Source organism: Pithys albifrons, chromosome 9, assembly GCF_047495875.1.
Source record: "Pithys albifrons albifrons isolate INPA30051 chromosome 9, PitAlb_v1, whole genome shotgun sequence".
In the NCBI taxonomy this organism is placed as follows: domain Eukaryota; kingdom Metazoa; phylum Chordata; class Aves; order Passeriformes; family Thamnophilidae; genus Pithys; species Pithys albifrons.
Genome location: NC_092466.1, coordinates 38,841,545 through 38,858,384, shown reverse-complemented (window position 1 = coordinate 38,858,384; position 16,840 = coordinate 38,841,545).

The following is a 16,840-nucleotide window of genomic DNA, read 5'->3' as shown; positions in this document are numbered from 1 at the left end:
CAGAATTCCAGACCAATGAAGATTCCTCCCAGGGAAAAGATGCCAGGACAGAAAGCGATTGTTATTTATCTAGTGTTAACGGGGACCCATAGTTGGCACCTGAGAGCCCAAGGCTGCCACCTTTTGCCTGGGCACAAAGCTCGACAGTGCGTTCCTCTTGCAGGTCCGGGGAAGTGCCGTTTTTCAGCCCAGAATTCCAGACGGACGAAAATTCTTCCCAGGGAAAAGGTGCCAGGACAGAAATCGATTGTTATTTATGTAGTGTTAAAGGGGACCCATTGTTGGCACCTGAGAGCCCAAGGCTGCCACCTTTTCCCTGGGCGCAAAGCTAGAGGGTTCCTGCCATGTGCAGGACAAAGAAAGTGCTTTGTTCAGCCCAGGATTCCAGACGGCTGACGACTCCTCCCAGGGAAAGGGCTCCCAGGACAGAAAGCGATTGTTCCATTTCTAGTGTTAATTGGGGCCCCATCATTGGCATCTGAGAGCCAGAGGTTGCCTCCTTTTCCCTGGGCGCAAAGCACGACAGTGCGTGCCACGTGCTGGTCCCAGAAAGTGCCATTTTACAGCCCAGAATTCCAGACCAATTAAGACTCCTCCCAGGGAAAAGGTGCCAGGACAGAAAGCCATTGTGCTTTTTGTAAAGGTAATGGGGTCCCATCATTGGCACCTGAGAACCCAAGACTGCCACCTTTTCCCTGAGCGCAAAGCTCGACGGTGCGTTCCACTTGCGGGTCCAGGAAAGTGCCGATTCTCAGACCAGAATTCCAAACCGATGAAGATTCCTCCCTGGGAAAAGGTGCCAGGACAGAAAGCCATTCTGCCTTTTCTAGGGGTAATAGGGCACCATCATTGGCAGCTGAGAGCCAAAGGCTGCCCCCTTTTCCCTGGGCGCAAAGCTCAACGTTGTGTACCTTGTGAGGGTTTGGGGTAGTGCCATTTTTCAACCCAGATTTCCAGACGGACAAAGATTCCTCCCTGGGAAAAGGTGCCAGGACAGAAAGCAAGTGTTATCGGGGCCCCATCATTGGCACCTGAGAGCCCAAGGCTGCCCCCTTTTCCCTGGGCGCAAAGCTCGACACTGTGTACCTTGTGCGGGTTTGGGGCAGTGCCATTTTTGAACCCAGATTTCCAGACAGACGAAGATTCCTCCCTGGAAAAAGCTGCCAGGACAGAAAGCAAGTGGTCAAGGGGCCCCATCATTGGCACCTGAGAGCCCAAAGCTGCCACCTTTTGCCTGGGCACAAATGTCGACGGCGCGTGCCACTTGCGGGTCCAGGGAAGTGCCATTTTTCAGCCCAGAATTCCAGACGGACGAAGATAACTCCCAGGGAAAAGCTGCCAGGTCAGAAAATAAATTGTCCTTTTCTAGGGTCAATGGTGCCCCATCATTGGCACCTCAGAGTTCAAGGCTGCCACCTTTTCCGTGGGCGCAAACATCAACGGCACGTACCACTTTTTTGTCCGGGAAAGTGCCGTTTTTGAGCCCTCAATTCCAGACGGATGAAGACTCCTCACAGGGAAGAGGCTCCCAGGACAGAAAGCGATTGTTCCATTTCTAGGGTTAATCCGGCCGCATCATTGGCACCTGAGAGCCCAAGGTTGCCTCCTATACCCTGGGCGCAAAGCTCGACCATGCGTGCTACGTGAGGGTCCGGGAAATTGCCGTTTCTCATTCCAGAATTCCAGACCGATGAAGATTCCTCCCTGGGAAAAGGTGCCAGGACAGAAAGCCATTGTGCCTTTTGTAGGGGTAATGGGGCACCATCATTGACACCTGAGAGCCCAAGGCTGCAACCTTTTCCCTGGGTGCAAAGCTCGACGGTGCGTGCCACTTGCGGGTCCAGGAATGTGCTGTTTCTCATCCCAGAATTCCAGGCTGATGAAGATTTCTCCCTGGGAAAAGGTGCCAGGACAGAAAGCAATTGTGCCTTTTCTAGGGTTAATGGGGCCCCAAAATTGACACCTGAGAGCCCCAGGCTGCAACCTTTTCCCTGGGCGCAAAGCTCGACGGAGCGTTCCACGTGCGGGTCCGGGAAAGTGCCATTTTTCAGCCCAGAATTCGAGACCTATGAAGATTCCTCAGAGGGAAAAGGTACCAGGAGACAAAGCCATTGTGTATTTTGTAATGCTAATTGGGCCCCATCATTGGCACCTGAGAGCCCAAGGCTGCCACCTTTTCCCTGGGTGCAAAGCTCAACGGTCGATACCCTGTGCGGGTCCAGGAAAGGGCCGTTTTTCAGCCCAGAATTCCAGACGGAAGTCGATTCCTCTCTGGGAAAAGGTGTCAGGACAGAAAGCCATTGTGCCTTTTCTAGGGGTAATGGGGACCCATTGTTGGCACCTGAGAGCCCAAGGCTGCCACCTTTTGCCTGGGCGCAAAGCTAGATGGTGCCTTGCACGTGCAAGTCAGAGAAAGTGCTTTGTTCAGCCCAGGATTCCAGATGGATGACGACTCCTCGCAGGGAAAAGGCTCCCAGGACAGAAAGCCAATGTGCTTTTTGTAAAGGTAATGGGGCCCCATCATTGGCATCTGAGAGCCCAAGACTGCCACCTTTTCCCTGGACGCAAAGCTCGATGGTGCGTTCCACTTGCGGGTCCAGGAAAGTGCCGATTCTCAGACCAGAATTCCAAACCGATGAAGATTCCTCCCTGGGAAAAGGTGCCAGGACAGAAAGCCAATCTGCCTTTTGTAGGGGTAATGGGGCACCATCATTGGCACCTGAGAGCCCAAGGCTGCCCCCTTTTCCCTGGGCGCAAAGCTCGACGGTGTGTACCTTGTGCAGGTTTGGGGCAGTGCCATTTTTGAACCCAGATTTCCAGACGGATGAAGATTCCCCCGTGAGAAAAGGTGCCAGGACAGAAAGCAAGTGTTATTTTTCTAGTGTTAACGGGGCCCCATCATTGGCACCTGAGAGCCCAAGGCTGCCACCTTTTGCCTGGGCGCAAATGTCGACAGCGCGTGCCACTTGCGGGTCCAGGGATGTGCCATTTTTCAGCCCAGAATTCCAGACGGACGAAGACACCTCCCAGGGAAAAAGTGCCAGGTCAGAAATCGAATTGTCCTTTTCTAGGGTCAATGGTGCCCCATTATTGGCACCTCAGAGTTCAAGGCTGCCACCTTTTCCGTGGGCGCAAACATCAACGGCACGTACCACTTTCTTGTCCGGGAAAGAGCCGTTTTTCAGCCCTGAATTCCAGACGGATGAAGACTCCTCACAGGGAAGAGGCTCCCAGGAAAGAAAGCGATTGTCCCATTACTAGGGTTAATCGGGCTCCATCATTGGCACCTGCGAGCCCAAGGTTGCCTCCTATACCCTGGGCGCAAAGCTCGACCATGCGTGCTACGTGAGGGTGCGGGAAATTGCCGTTTCTCATTCCAGAATTCCAGACCGATGAAGATTCCTCCCTGGGAAAAGGTGTCAGGACAGAAAGCGATTCTTCCTTTTCTAGGGTTAATGGGGCTCCATCATTGACACCTGAGAGCCCAAGGCTGCCACCTTTTCCCTGAGCGCAAAGCTCGACGGTGCGTGTCATTGCGGGTCCAGGAATGTGCTGTTTCTCATCCCAGAAATCGAGGCCGATGAAGATTTCTCCCAGGGAAAAGGTGCCTGGACAGAAAGGAATTGTGCCTTTTCTAGGGTTAATGGGGCCCCAAAATTGGCAGCTGCGAGCCCAGGGCTGCCACCTTTTCCCTGGGCGCAAAGCTCAACGGTGCGTGCCACATGCGGGTAAGGGAAAGAGCCGTTTTCAGCCCAGAATTCCAGACCAATGAAGATTCCTCCCAGGGAAAAGGTGCCAGGACAGAAAGCCATTGTTCTTTTTCTAGGGGTAATGGGGCCCCATCATTGGCACCTGAGAGCCCAGGGCTGCCACCTTTTGCCTGGGCACAAAGCTCGACGCTGCGTTCCACTTGCGGGTCCAGGAAAGTGCCGATTCTCAGACCAGAATTCCAAACCGATGAAGATTCCTCCCTGGGAAAAGGTGCCAGGACAGAAAGCCATTGTGGCTTTTGTAGGGGTAATGGGGCACCATCATTGGCACCTGAGAGCCCAAGGCTGCCCCCTTTTCCCTGGGCGCAAAGCTCGACGGTGTGTACCTTGTGCGGGTTTGGGGCAGTGCCATTTTTGAACCCAGATTTCCAGACGGACGAAGATTCCTCCCTGGGAAAAGGTGCCAGGACAGAAAGCAAGTGTTATTTTTCTAGTGTTAACGGGGCCCCATCATTGGCACCTGAGAGCCCAAGGCTGCCACCTTTTCCCTGGGCACAAAGCTCAACGGTGCGTTCCACTTGCAGGTCCGGGGAAGTGCCGTTTTTCAGTCCAGAATCCAGACGGACGAAAATTCCTCCCAGGGAAAAGGTGCCAGGACAGAAAGCAAGTGTTATTTATCTAGTGTTAACGGGGACCCATCATTGGCACCTGAGAGCCCAAGGCTGTCACCTCTTCCCTGGGTGCAAAGCTAGATGGTGCCTGGCACGTGCAGGTCAGAGAAAGTGCTTTGTTCAGCCCAGGATTCCAGACGGCTGATGACTCCTCCCAGGGAAAGGGCTCCCAGGACAGAAAGCGATTGTTCCATTTTTAGTGTTAATGGGGGCCCGTCATTGGCATCTGAGAGCCAGAGGTTGCCTCCTTTTCCCTGGGCGCAAAGCACGACAGTGCGTGCCACGTGCTGGTCCCAGAAAGTGCCATTTTACAGCCCAGAATTCCAGACCAATGAAGACTCCTCCCAGGGAAAAGGTGCCAGGACAGAAAGCCAATGTGCTTTTTGTAAAGGTAATGGGGTCCCATCATTGGCACCTGAGAGCCTAAGACTGCCACCTTTTCCCTGGACGCAAAGCTCGATGGTGCGTTCCACTTGCGGGTCCAGGAAAGTGCCGATTCTCAGACCACAATTCCAAACCGATGAAGATTCCTCCCTGGGAAAAGGTGCCAGGACAGAAAGCCATTGCGCCTTTTTTAGGGGTAATGTGGCCCCATCATTGACACCTGAGAGCCCAAGGCTGCCCCCTTTTCCCTGGGCCCAAAGCTCGACGGTGTTTACCTTGTGCGGGTTTGGGGCAGTGCCATTTTTGAACCCAGATTTCCAGACGGACGAAGATTCCTCCCTGGGAAAAGGTGCCAGGACGGAAAGCAAGTGTTATTTTTCTAGTGTTAACGGGGCCCCATCATTGACACCTGAGAGCCCAAGGCTGCCACCTTTTCCCTGGGCGCAAATGTCGACGGCGCGTGCCACTTGCAGGTCCAGGAAAGTGCCATTTTTCAGCCCAGAATTCCAGACGGACGAAGACACCTCCCAGGGAAAAGGTGCCAGGTCAGAAATCGAATTGTCCTTTTCTAGGATCAATGGTGCCCCATCATTGGCACCTCAGAGTTCAAGGCTGCCACCTTTTCCGTGGGCGCAAACATCAACGGCGCGTACCACTTTCTTTTCTGGGAAAGTGCCGTTTTTCAGCCCTCAATTCCAGACGGATGAAGACTCCTCACAGGGAAGAGGCTCCCAGGAAAGAAAGTGATTGTTCCATTTCTAGGGTTAATCGGGCTCCATCATTGGCACCTGAGAGCCCAAGGTTGCCTCCTATACCCTGGGCGCAAAGCTCGACCATGCGTGCTACGTGAGGGTCCGGGAAATTGCCGTTTCTCATTCCAGAATTCCAGACCGATGAAGATTCCTCCCTGGGAAAAGGTGTCAGGACAGAAAGCGATTCTTCCTTTTCTAGGGTTAATGGGGCTCCATCATTGACACCTGAGAGCCCAAGGCTGCAACCTTTTCCCTGAGCGCAAAGCTCGACGGTGCGTGCCACTTGCGGGTCCAGGAATGTGCTGTTTCTCATCCCAGAATTCGAGGCCGATGAAGATTTCTCCCAGGGAAAAGGTGCCAGGACAGAAAGCAATTGTGCCTTTTCTAGGGTTAAAGGGGCCCCAAAATGGACACCTGAGAGCCCTAGGCTGCCACCTTTTCCCTGGGCGCAAAGCTCGACGGAGCGTTCCACGTGCGGGTCCGGGAAAGTGCCATTTTTCAGCCCAGAATTCCAGACCTATGAAGATTCCTCAGAGGGAAAAGGTACCAGGAGACAAAGCCATTGTGTATTTTGTAATGCTAATTGGGCCCCAACATTGGCACCTGAGAGCCCAAGGCTGCCACCTTTTCCCTGGGTGCAAAGCTCGACGGTGCATACCCTGTGCGGATCCAGGAAAGGGCCGTTTTTCAGCCCAGAATTCCAGACAGAAGTTGATTCCAATCTGGGAAAAGGTGTCAGGACAGAAAGCCATTGTGCCTTTTCTAGGGGTAATGGGGCCCAATCTTTGGCACCTGAGAGCCCAAGGCTGCCACCTTTTCCTGGGCGCAAATGTCGACGGCGCGTGCCACTTGCAAGTCCGGGAATGTGCCGTTTCTCATCCCAGAATTCCAGGCCAGCGAAGATTTCACCCTGGGAAAAGGTGCCAGGACAGAAAGCGATTGTGCCTTTTCTAGGGGTAATGGGGGCCCATCTTTGGCACCTGAGAGCCCAAGGCTGCCACCTTTTCCCTGGGCGCAAAGCTCGATGGTGCGTGCCACATGCGGGTAAGGGAAAGAGCCGTTTTCAGCCCAGAATTCCAGACCAATGAAGATTCCTCCCTGGGAAAAGGTGTCAGGACAGAAAGCGATTGTTCTTTTTCTAGGGGTAATGGGGCCCCATCATTGGCACCTGAGAGCCCAAGGCTGCCACCTTTTCCCTGGGCACAAAGCTCGACGGTGCGTTCCACTTGCAGGTCCGGGGAAGTGCCAGTTTTCAGTCCAGAATTCCAGACGGCTGACGACTCCTCCCAGGGAAAGGGCTCCCAGGACAGAAAGCGGTTTTTCCATTTCTAGTGTTAATGGGGGCCCGTCATTGGCATCTGAGAGCCAGAGGTTGCCTCCTTTTCCCTGGGCGCAAAGCACAACAGTGCGTGCCACGTGCTGGTCAGAGAAAGTCCCATTTTACAGCCCAGAAATCCAGACCAATGAAAACTCCTCCCAGGGAAAAGGTGCCAGGAGAGAAAGCCATTGTGCTTTTTGTAAAGGTAATGGGGCCCCATCATTGGCACCTGAGAGCCCAAGGCTGCCACCTTTTCCCTGGACGCAAAGCTCGATGGTGCGTTCCACTTGCGGGTCCAGGAAAGTGCCGATTCTCAGACCAGAATTCCAAACCGATGAAGATTCCTCCCTGGGAAAGGTGCCAGGACAGAAAGCCATTGTGCCTTTTGTAGGGGTAATGGGGCACCATCATTGGCACCTGAGAGCCCAAGGCTGCCCCCTTTTCCCTGGGCGCAAAACTCGACGGTGTGTACCTTGTGCGGGTTTGGGGCAGTGCCATTTTTGAACCCAGATTTCCAGACGGACGAAGATTCCTCCCTGGGAAAAGGTGCCAGGACAGAAAGCAAGTGTTATTTTTCTAGTGTTAACGGGGCCCCATCATTGGCACCTGAGAGCCCAAGGCTGCCACCTTTTGCCTGGGCGCAAATGTCGACAGCGCGTGCCACCTCCGGGTCCAGGGAAGTGCCATTTTTCAGCCCAGAATTCCAGACGGACGAAGACACCTCCCAGGGAAAAGGTGCCAGGTCAGAAATCGAATTGTCCTTTTCTAGGGTCAATGGTGCCCCATCATTGGCACCTCAGAGTTCAAGGCTGCCACCTTTTCCGTGGGCGCAAACATCAACGGCACGTACCACTTTCTTGTGCGGGAAAGTGCCGTTTTTCAGCCCTGAATTCCAGACGGATGAAGACTCCTCACAGGGAAGAGGCTCCCAGGAAAGAAAGCGATTGTTCCATTTCTAGGGTTAATCGGGCTCCATCATTGGCACCTGAGAGCCCAAGGTTGCCTCCTATACCCTGGGCGCAAAGCTCGACCATGCGTGCTACGTGAGGGTGCGGGAAATTGCCGTTTCTCATTCCAGAATTCCAGACCGATGAAGATTCCTCCCTGGGAAAAGGTGTCAGGACAGAAAGCGATTCTTCCTTTTCTAGGGTTAATGGGGCTCCATCATTGCACCTGAGAGCCAAAGGCTGCAACCTTTTCCCTGAGCGCAAAGCTCAACGGTGCGTGCCACTTGCGGGTCCAGGAATGTGCTGTTTCTCATCCCAGAAATCAAGGCCGATGAAGATTTCTCCCAGGGAAAAGGTGCCTGGACAGAAAGGAATTGTGCCTTTTCTAGGGTTAATGGGGCCCCAAAATTGACACCTGAGAGCCCAGGGCTGCCACCTTTTCCCTGGGCGCAAAGCTCGACTGAGCGTTCAACTTGCGGGTCCGGGAAAGTGCCATTTTTCAGCCCAGAATTCCAGACCTATGAAGATTCCTCAGAGGGAAAAGGTACCAGGAGACAAAGCCATTGTGTATTTTGTAATGCTAATTGGGCCCCATCTTTGGCACCTGAGAGCCCAAGGCTGCCACCTTTTGCCTGGGTGCAAAGCTCGACGGTGCATACCCTGTGCGGGTCCGGGAAAGGGCCGTTTTTCAGCCCAGAATTCCAGACGGAAGTCGATTCCTCTCTGGGAAAAGGTGTCAGGACAGAAAGCCATTGTGCCTTTTGTAGGGGTAATGGGGCCCCATCTTTGGCACCTGAGAGCCCAAGGCTGCCACCTCTTCCCGGGGTGCAAATGTCAACGGCGCGTGCCACTTGCAAGTCCGGGAATGTGCCGTTTCTCATCCCAGAATTCCAGGCCAGCGAAGATTTCTCCCTGGGAAAAGGTGCCTGGACAGAAAGCGATTGTGCCTTTTCTAGGGTTAATGGGGCCCCAAAATTGGCAGTGAGAGCCCAGGGCTGCCACCTTTTCCCTGGGCGCAAAGCTCGATGGTGCGTGCCACATGCGGGTAAGGGAAAGAGCCAATTTCAGCCCAGAATTCCAGACCAATGAAGATTCCTCCCAGGGAAAAGATGCCAGGACAGAAAGCGATTGTTATTTATCTAGTGTTAACGGGGACCCATAGTTGGCACCTGAGAGCCCAAGGCTGCCACCTTTTGCCTGGGCACAAAGCTCGACAGTGCGTTCCTCTTGCAGGTCCGGGGAAGTGCCGTTTTTCAGCCCAGAATTCCAGACGGACGAAAATTCTTCCCAGGGAAAAGGTGCCAGGACAGAAATCGATTGTTATTTATCTAGTGTTAAAGGGGACCCATTGTTGGCACCTGAGAGCCCAAGGCTGCCACCTTTTCTGTGGGCGCAAAGCTAGAGGGTTCCTGCCATGTGCAGGACAGAGAAAGTGCTTTGTTCAGCCCAGGATTCCAGACGGCTGACGACTCCTCCCAGGGAAAGGGCTCCCAGGACAGAAAGCGATTGTTCCATTTCTAGTGTTAATGGGGCCCCATCATTGGCATCTGAGAGCCAGAGGTTGCCTCCTTTTCCCTGGGCGCAAAGCACGACAGTGCGTGCCACGTGCTGGTCCCAGAAAGTGCCATTTTACAGCCCAGAATTCCAGACCAATGAAGACTCCTCCCAGGGAAAAGGTGCCAGGAGAGAAAGCCATTGTGCTTTTTGTAAAGGTAATGGGGTCCCATCATTGGCACCTGAGAACCCAAGACTGCCACCTTTTCCCTGAGCGCAAAGCTCGATGGTGCGTTCCACTTGCGGGTCCAGGAAAGTGCCGATTCTCAGACCAAAATTACAAACCGATGAAGATTCATCCCTGGGAAAAGGTGCCAGGACAGAAAGCCATTGTGCCTTTTGTAGGGGTAATGGGGCACCATCATTGACACCTGAGAGCCCAAGGCTGCAACCTTTTCCCTGGGTGCAAAGCTCGACGGTGCGTGCCACTTGCGGGTCCAGGAATGTGCTGTTTCTCATCCCAGAATTCCAGGCTGATGAAGATTTCTCCCTGGGAAAAGGTGCCAGGACAGAAAGCAATTGTGCCTTTTCTAGGGTTAATGGGGCCCCAAAATTGACACCTGAGAGCCCCAGGCTGCAACCTTTTCCCTGGGCGCAAAGCTCGACGGAGCGTTCCACGTGCGGGTCCGGGAAAGTGCCATTTTTCAGCCCAGAATTCGAGACCTATGAAGATTCCTCAGAGGGAAAAGGTACCAGGAGACAAAGCCATTGTGTATTTTGTAATGCTAATTGGGCCCCATCATTGGCACCTGAGAGCCCAAGGCTGCCACCTTTTCCCTGGGTGCAAAGCTCAACGGTCGATACCCTGTGCGGGTCCAGGAAAGGGCCGTTTTTCAGCCCAGAATTCCAGACGGAAGTCGATTCCTCTCTGGGAAAAGGTGTCAGGACAGAAAGCCATTGTGCCTTTTCTAGGGGTAATGGGGACCCATTGTTGGCACCTGAGAGCCCAAGGCTGCCACCTTTTGCCTGGGCGCAAAGCTAGATGGTGCCTTGCACGTGCAAGTCAGAGAAAGTGCTTTGTTCAGCCCAGGATTCCAGACGGATGACGACTCCTCCCAGGGAAAAGGCTCCCAGGACAGAAAGCCATTGTGCTTTTTGTAAAGGTAATGGGGCCCCATCATTGGCATCTGAGAGCCCAAGACTGCCACCTTTTCCCTGGACGCAAAGCTCGATGGTGCGTTCCACTTGCGGGTCCAGGAAAGTGCCGATTCTCAGACCAGAATTCCAAACCGATGAAGATTCCTCCCTGGGAAAAGGTGCCAGGACAGAAAGCCAATCTGCCTTTTGTAGGTGTAATGGGGCCCCATCATTGGCACCTGAGAGCCCAAGGCTGCCCCCTTTTCCCTGGGCGCAAAGCTCGACGGTGTGTACCTTGTGCGGGTTTGGGGCAGTGCCATTTTTGAACCCAGATTTCCAGACGGATGAAGATTCCCCCGTGAGAAAAGGTGCCAGGACAGAAAGCAAGTGTTATTTTTCTAGTGTTAACGGGGCCCCATCATTGGCACCTGAGAGCCCAAGGCTGCCACCTTTTGCCTGGGCGCAAATGTCGACAGCGCGTGCCACCTCCGGGTCCAGGGAAGTGCCATTTTTCAGCCCAGAATTCCAGACGGACGAAGACACCTCCCAGGGAAAAGGTGCCAGGTCAGAAATCGAATTGTCCTTTTCTAGGGTCAATGGTGCCCCATTATTGGCACCTCAGAGTTCAAGGCTGCCACCTTTTCCGTGGGCGCAAACATCAATGGCACGTACCACTTTCTTGTCCGGGAAAGAGCCGTTTTTCAGCCCTGAATTCCAGACGGATGAAGACTCCTCACAGGGAAGAGGCTCCCAGGACAGAAAGCGATTGTCCCATTACTAGGGTTAATCGGGCTCCATCATTGGCACCTGAGAGCCCAAGGTTGCCTCCTATACCCTGGGCGCAAAGCTCGACCATGCGTGCTACATGAGGGTCCGGGATATTGCCGTTTCTCATTCCAGAATTCCAGACCGATGAAGATTCCTCCCTGGGAAAAGGTGTCAGGACAGAAAGCGATTCTTCCTTTTCTAGGGTTAATGGGGCTCCATCATTGACACCTGAGAGCCCAAGGCTGCCACCTTTTCCCTGAGCGCAAAGCTCGACGGTGCGTGTCATTGCGGGTCCAGGAATGTGCTGTTTCTCATCCCAGAATTCGAGGCCGATGAAGATTTCTCCCAGGGAAAAGGTGCCTGGACAGAAAGCAATTGTGCCTTTTCTAGGGTTAATGGGGCCCCAAAATTGACAGCTGAGAGCCCAAGGCTGCCACCTTTTCCCTGGGCGCAAAGCTCGACGGAGCGTTCCACGTGCGGGTCCAGGAAAGGGCCATTTTTCAGCCCAGAATTCCAGACGGAAGTCGATTCCTCTCTGGGAAAAGGTGTCAGGACAGAAAGCCATTCTGCCTTTTCTAGGGGTAATGGGACCTCATCTTTGGCACCTGAGAGCCCAAGGCTGCCACCTTTTCCCTGGGCGCAAAGCTAAACGGCGCGTACCACTTGCAAATCCGGGAATGTGCCGTTTCTCATCCCAGAATTCCAGGCCAGCGAAGATTTCTCCCTGGGAAAAGGTGCCAGGACAGAAAGCGATTGTGCCTTTTCTAGGGTTAATGGGGCCCCAAAATTGGCAGCTGAGAGCCCAGGGCTGCCACCTTTTCCCTGGGCGCAAAGCTCAACGGTGCGTGCCACATGCGGGTAAGGGAAAGAGCCGTTTTCAGCCCAGAATTCCAGACCAATGAAGATTCCTCCCAGGGAAAAGGTGCCAGGACAGAAAGCCATTGTTCTTTTTCTAGGGGTAATGGGGCCCCATCATTGGCACCTGAGAGCCCAGGGCTGCCACCTTTTGCCTGGGCACAAAGCTCGACGCTGCGTTCCACTTGCGGGTCCAGGAAAGTGCCGATTCTCAGACCAGAATTCCAAACCGATGAAGATTCCTCCCTGGGAAAAGGTGCCAGGACAGAAAGCCATTGTGGCTTTTGTAGGGGTAATGGGGCACCATCATTGGCACCTGAGAGCCCAAGGCTGCCCCCTTTTCCCTGGGCGCAAAGCTCGACGGTGTGTACCTTGTGCGGGTTTGGGGCAGTGCCATTTTTGAACCCAGATTTCCAGAGGGACGAAGATTCCTCCCTGGGAAAAGGTGCCAGGACAGAAAGCAAGTGTTATTTTTCTAGTGTTAACGGGGCCCCATCATTGGCACCTGAGAGCCCAAGGCTGCCACCTTTTCCCTGGGCGCAAATGTCGACGGCGCGTGCCACTTGCGGGTCCAGGGAAGTGCCATTTTTCAGCCCAGAATTCCAGACGGACGAAGACACCTCTCAGGGAAAAGGTGCCAGGTCAGAAATCGAATTGTCCTTTTCTAGGGTCAATGGTGCCCCATCATTGGCACCTGAGAGTTCAAGGCTGCCACCTTTTCCGTGGGCGCAAACATCAACGGCACGTACCACTTTCTTGTCCGGGAAAGTGCCGTTTTTCAGCCCTGAATTCCAGACGGATGAAGACTCCTCACAGGGAAGAGGCTCCCAGGAAAGAAAGCGATTGTTCCATTACTAGGGTTAATCCGGCCCCATCATTGGCACCTGAGAGCCCAAGGTTGCCTCCTATACCCTGGGCGCAAAGCTCGACCATGCGTGCTACGTGAGGGTGCGGGAAATTGCCGTTTCTCATTCCAGAATTCCAGACCGATGAAGATTCCTCCCTGGGAAAAGGTGTCAGGACAGAAAGCGATTCTTCCTTTTCTAGGGTTAATGGGGCTCCATCATTGCACCTGAGAGCCAAAGGCTGCAACCTTTTCCCTGAGCGCAAAGCTCAACGGTGCGTGCCACTTGCGGGTCCAGGAATGTGCTGTTTCTCATCCCAGAAATCAAGGCCGATGAAGATTTCTCCCAGGGAAAAGGTGCCTGGACAGAAAGGAATTGTGCCTTTTCTAGGGTTAATGGGGCCCCAAAATTGACACCTGAGAGCCCAGGGCTGCCACCTTTTCCCTGGGCGCAAAGCTCGACTGAGCGTTCAACTTGCGGGTCCGGGAAAGTGCCATTTTTCAGCCCAGAATTCCAGACCTATGAATATTCCTCAGAGGGAAAAGGTACCAGGAGACAAAGCCATTGTGTATTTTGTAATGCTAATTGGGCCCCATCTTTGGCACCTGAGAGCCCAAGGCTGCCACCTTTTCCCTGGGTGCAAAGCTCGGCGGTGCATACCCTGTGCGGGTCCGGGAAAGGGCCGTTTTTCAGCCCAGAATTCCAGACGGAAGTCGATTCCTCTCTGGGAAAAGGTGTCAGGACAGAAAGCCATTGTGCCTTTTGTAGGGGTAATGGGGCCCCATCTTTGGCACCTGAGAGCCCAAGGCTGCCACCTCTTCCCTGGGCGCAAATGTCGACGGCGCGTGCCACTTGCAAGTCCGGGAATGTGCCGTTTCTCATCCCAGAATTCCAGGCCAGCGAAGATTTCTCCCTGGGAAAAGGTGCCTGGACAGAAAGCGATTGTGCCTTTTCTAGGGTTAATGGGGCCCCAAAATTGGCAGTGAGAGCCCAGGGCTGCCACCTTTTCCCTGGGCGCAAAGCTCGATGGTGCGTGCCACATGCGGGTAAGGGAAAGAGCCAATTTCAGCCCAGAATTCCAGACCAATGAAGATTCCTCCCAGGGAAAAGATGCCAGGACAGAAAGCGATTGTTATTTATCTAGTGTTAACGGGGACCCATAGTTGGCACCTGAGAGCCCAAGGCTGCCACCTTTTGCCTGGGCACAAAGCTCGACAGTGCGTTCCTCTTGCAGGTCCGGGGAAGTGCCGTTTTTCAGCCCAGAATTCCAGACGGACGAAAATTCTTCCCAGGGAAAAGGTGCCAGGACAGAAATCGATTGTTATTTATCTAGTGTTAAAGGGGACCCATTGTTGGCACCTGAGAGCCCAAGGCTGCCACCTTTTCCGTGGGCGCAAAGCTAGAGGGTTCCTGCCATGTGCAGGACAGAGAAAGTGCTTTGTTCAGCCCAGGATTCCAGACGGCTGACGACTCCTCCCAGGGAAAGGGCTCCCAGGACAGAAAGCGATTGTTCCATTTCTAGTGTTAATGGGGCCCCATCATTGGCATCTGAGAGCCAGAGGTTGCCTCCTTTTCCCTGGGCGCAAAGCACGACAGTGCGTGCCACGTGCTGGTCCCAGAAAGTGCCATTTTACAGCCCAGAATTCCAGACCAATGAAGACTCCTCCCAGGGAAAAGGTGCCAGGAGAGAAAGCCATTGTGCTTTTTGTAAAGGTAATGGGGTCCCATCATTGGCACCTGAGAACCCAAGACTGCCACCTTTTCCCTGAGCGCAAAGCTCGATGGTGCGTTCCACTTGCGGGTCCAGGAAAGTGCCGATTCTCAGACCAAAATTACAAACCGATGAAGATTCATCCCTGGGAAAAGGTGCCAGGACAGAAAGCCATTGTGCCTTTTGTAGGGGTAATGGGGCACCATCATTGACACCTGAGAGCCCAAGGCTGCAACCTTTTCCCTGGGTGCAAAGCTCGACGGTGCGTGCCACTTGCGGGTCCAGGAATGTGCTGTTTCTCATCCCAGAATTCCAGGCTGATGAAGATTTCTCCCTGGGAAAAGGTGCCAGGACAGAAAGCAATTGTGCCTTTTCTAGGGTTAATGGGGCCCCAAAATTGACACCTGAGAGCCCCAGGCTGCAACCTTTTCCCTGGGCGCAAAGCTCGACGGAGCGTTCCACGTGCGGGTCCGGGAAAGTGCCATTTTTCAGCCCAGAATTCGAGACCTATGAAGATTCCTCAGAGGGAAAAGGTACCAGGAGACAAAGCCATTGTGTATTTTGTAATGCTAATTGGGCCCCATCATTGGCACCTGAGAGCCCAAGGCTGCCACCTTTTCCCTGGGTGCAAAGCTCAACGGTCGATACCCTGTGCGGGTCCAGGAAAGGGCCGTTTTTCAGCCCAGAATTCCAGACGGAAGTCGATTCCTCTCTGGGAAAAGGTGTCAGGACAGAAAGCCATTGTGCCTTTTCTAGGGGTAATGGGGACCCATTGTTGGCACCTGAGAGCCCAAGGCTGCCACCTTTTGCCTGGGCGCAAAGCTAGATGGTGCCTTGCACGTGCAAGTCAGAGAAAGTGCTTTGTTCAGCCCAGGATTCCAGACGGATGACGACTCCTCCCAGGGAAAAGGCTCCCAGGACAGAAAGCCATTGTGCTTTTTGTAAAGGTAATGGGGCCCCATCATTGGCATCTGAGAGCCCAAGACTGCCACCTTTTCCCTGGACGCAAAGCTCGATGGTGCGTTCCACTTGCGGGTCCAGGAAAGTGCCGATTCTCAGACCAGAATTCCAAACCGATGAAGATTCCTCCCTGGGAAAAGGTGCCAGGACAGAAAGCCAATCTGCCTTTTGTAGGGGTAATGGGGCCCCATCATTGGCACCTGAGAGCCCAAGGCTGCCCCCTTTTCCCTGGGCGCAAAGCTCGACGGTGTGTACCTTGTGCGGGTTTGGGGCAGTGCCATTTTTGAACCCAGATTTCCAGACGGATGAAGATTCCCCCGTGAGAAAAGGTGCCAGGACAGAAAGCAAGTGTTATTTTTCTAGTGTTAACGGGGCCCCATCATTGGCACCTGAGAGCCCAAGGCTGCCACCTTTTGCCTGGGCGCAAATGTCGACAGCGCGTGCCACCTCCGGGTCCAGGGAAGTGCCATTTTTCAGCCCAGAATTCCAGACGGACGAAGACACCTCCCAGGGAAAAGGTGCCAGGTCAGAAATCGAATTGTCCTTTTCTAGGGTCAATGGTGCCCCATTATTGGCACCTCAGAGTTCAAGGCTGCCACCTTTTCCGTGGGCGCAAACATCAACGGCACGTACCACTTTCTTGTCCGGGAAAGAGCCGTTTTTCAGCCCTGAATTCCAGACGGATGAAGACTCCTCATAGGGAAGAGGCTCCCAGGACAGAAAGCGATTGTCCCATTACTAGGGTTAATCGGGCTCCATCATTGGCACCTGAGAGCCCAAGGTTGCCTCCTATACCCTGGGCGCAAAGCTCGACCATGCGTGCTACATGAGGGTCCGGGATATTGCCGTTTCTCATTCCAGAATTCCAGACCGATGAAGATTCCTCCCTGGGAAAAGGTGTCAGGACAGAAAGCGATTCTTCCTTTTCTAGGGTTAATGGGGCTCCATCATTGACACCTGAGAGCCCAAGGCTGCCACCTTTTCCCTGAGCGCAAAGCTCGACGGTGCGTGTCATTGCGGGTCCAGGAATGTGCTGTTTCTCATCCCAGAAATCGAGGCCGATGAAGATTTCTCCCAGGGAAAAGGTGCCTGGACAGAAAGCAATTGTGCCTTTTCTAGGGTTAATGGGGCCCCAAAATTGACAGCTGAGAGCCCAAGGCTGCCACCTTTTCCCTGGGCGCAAAGCTCGACGGAGCGTTCCACGTGCGGGTCCAGGAAAGGGCCATTTTTCAGCCCAGAATTCCAGACGGAAGTCGATTCCTCTCTGGGAAAAGGTGTCAGGACAGAA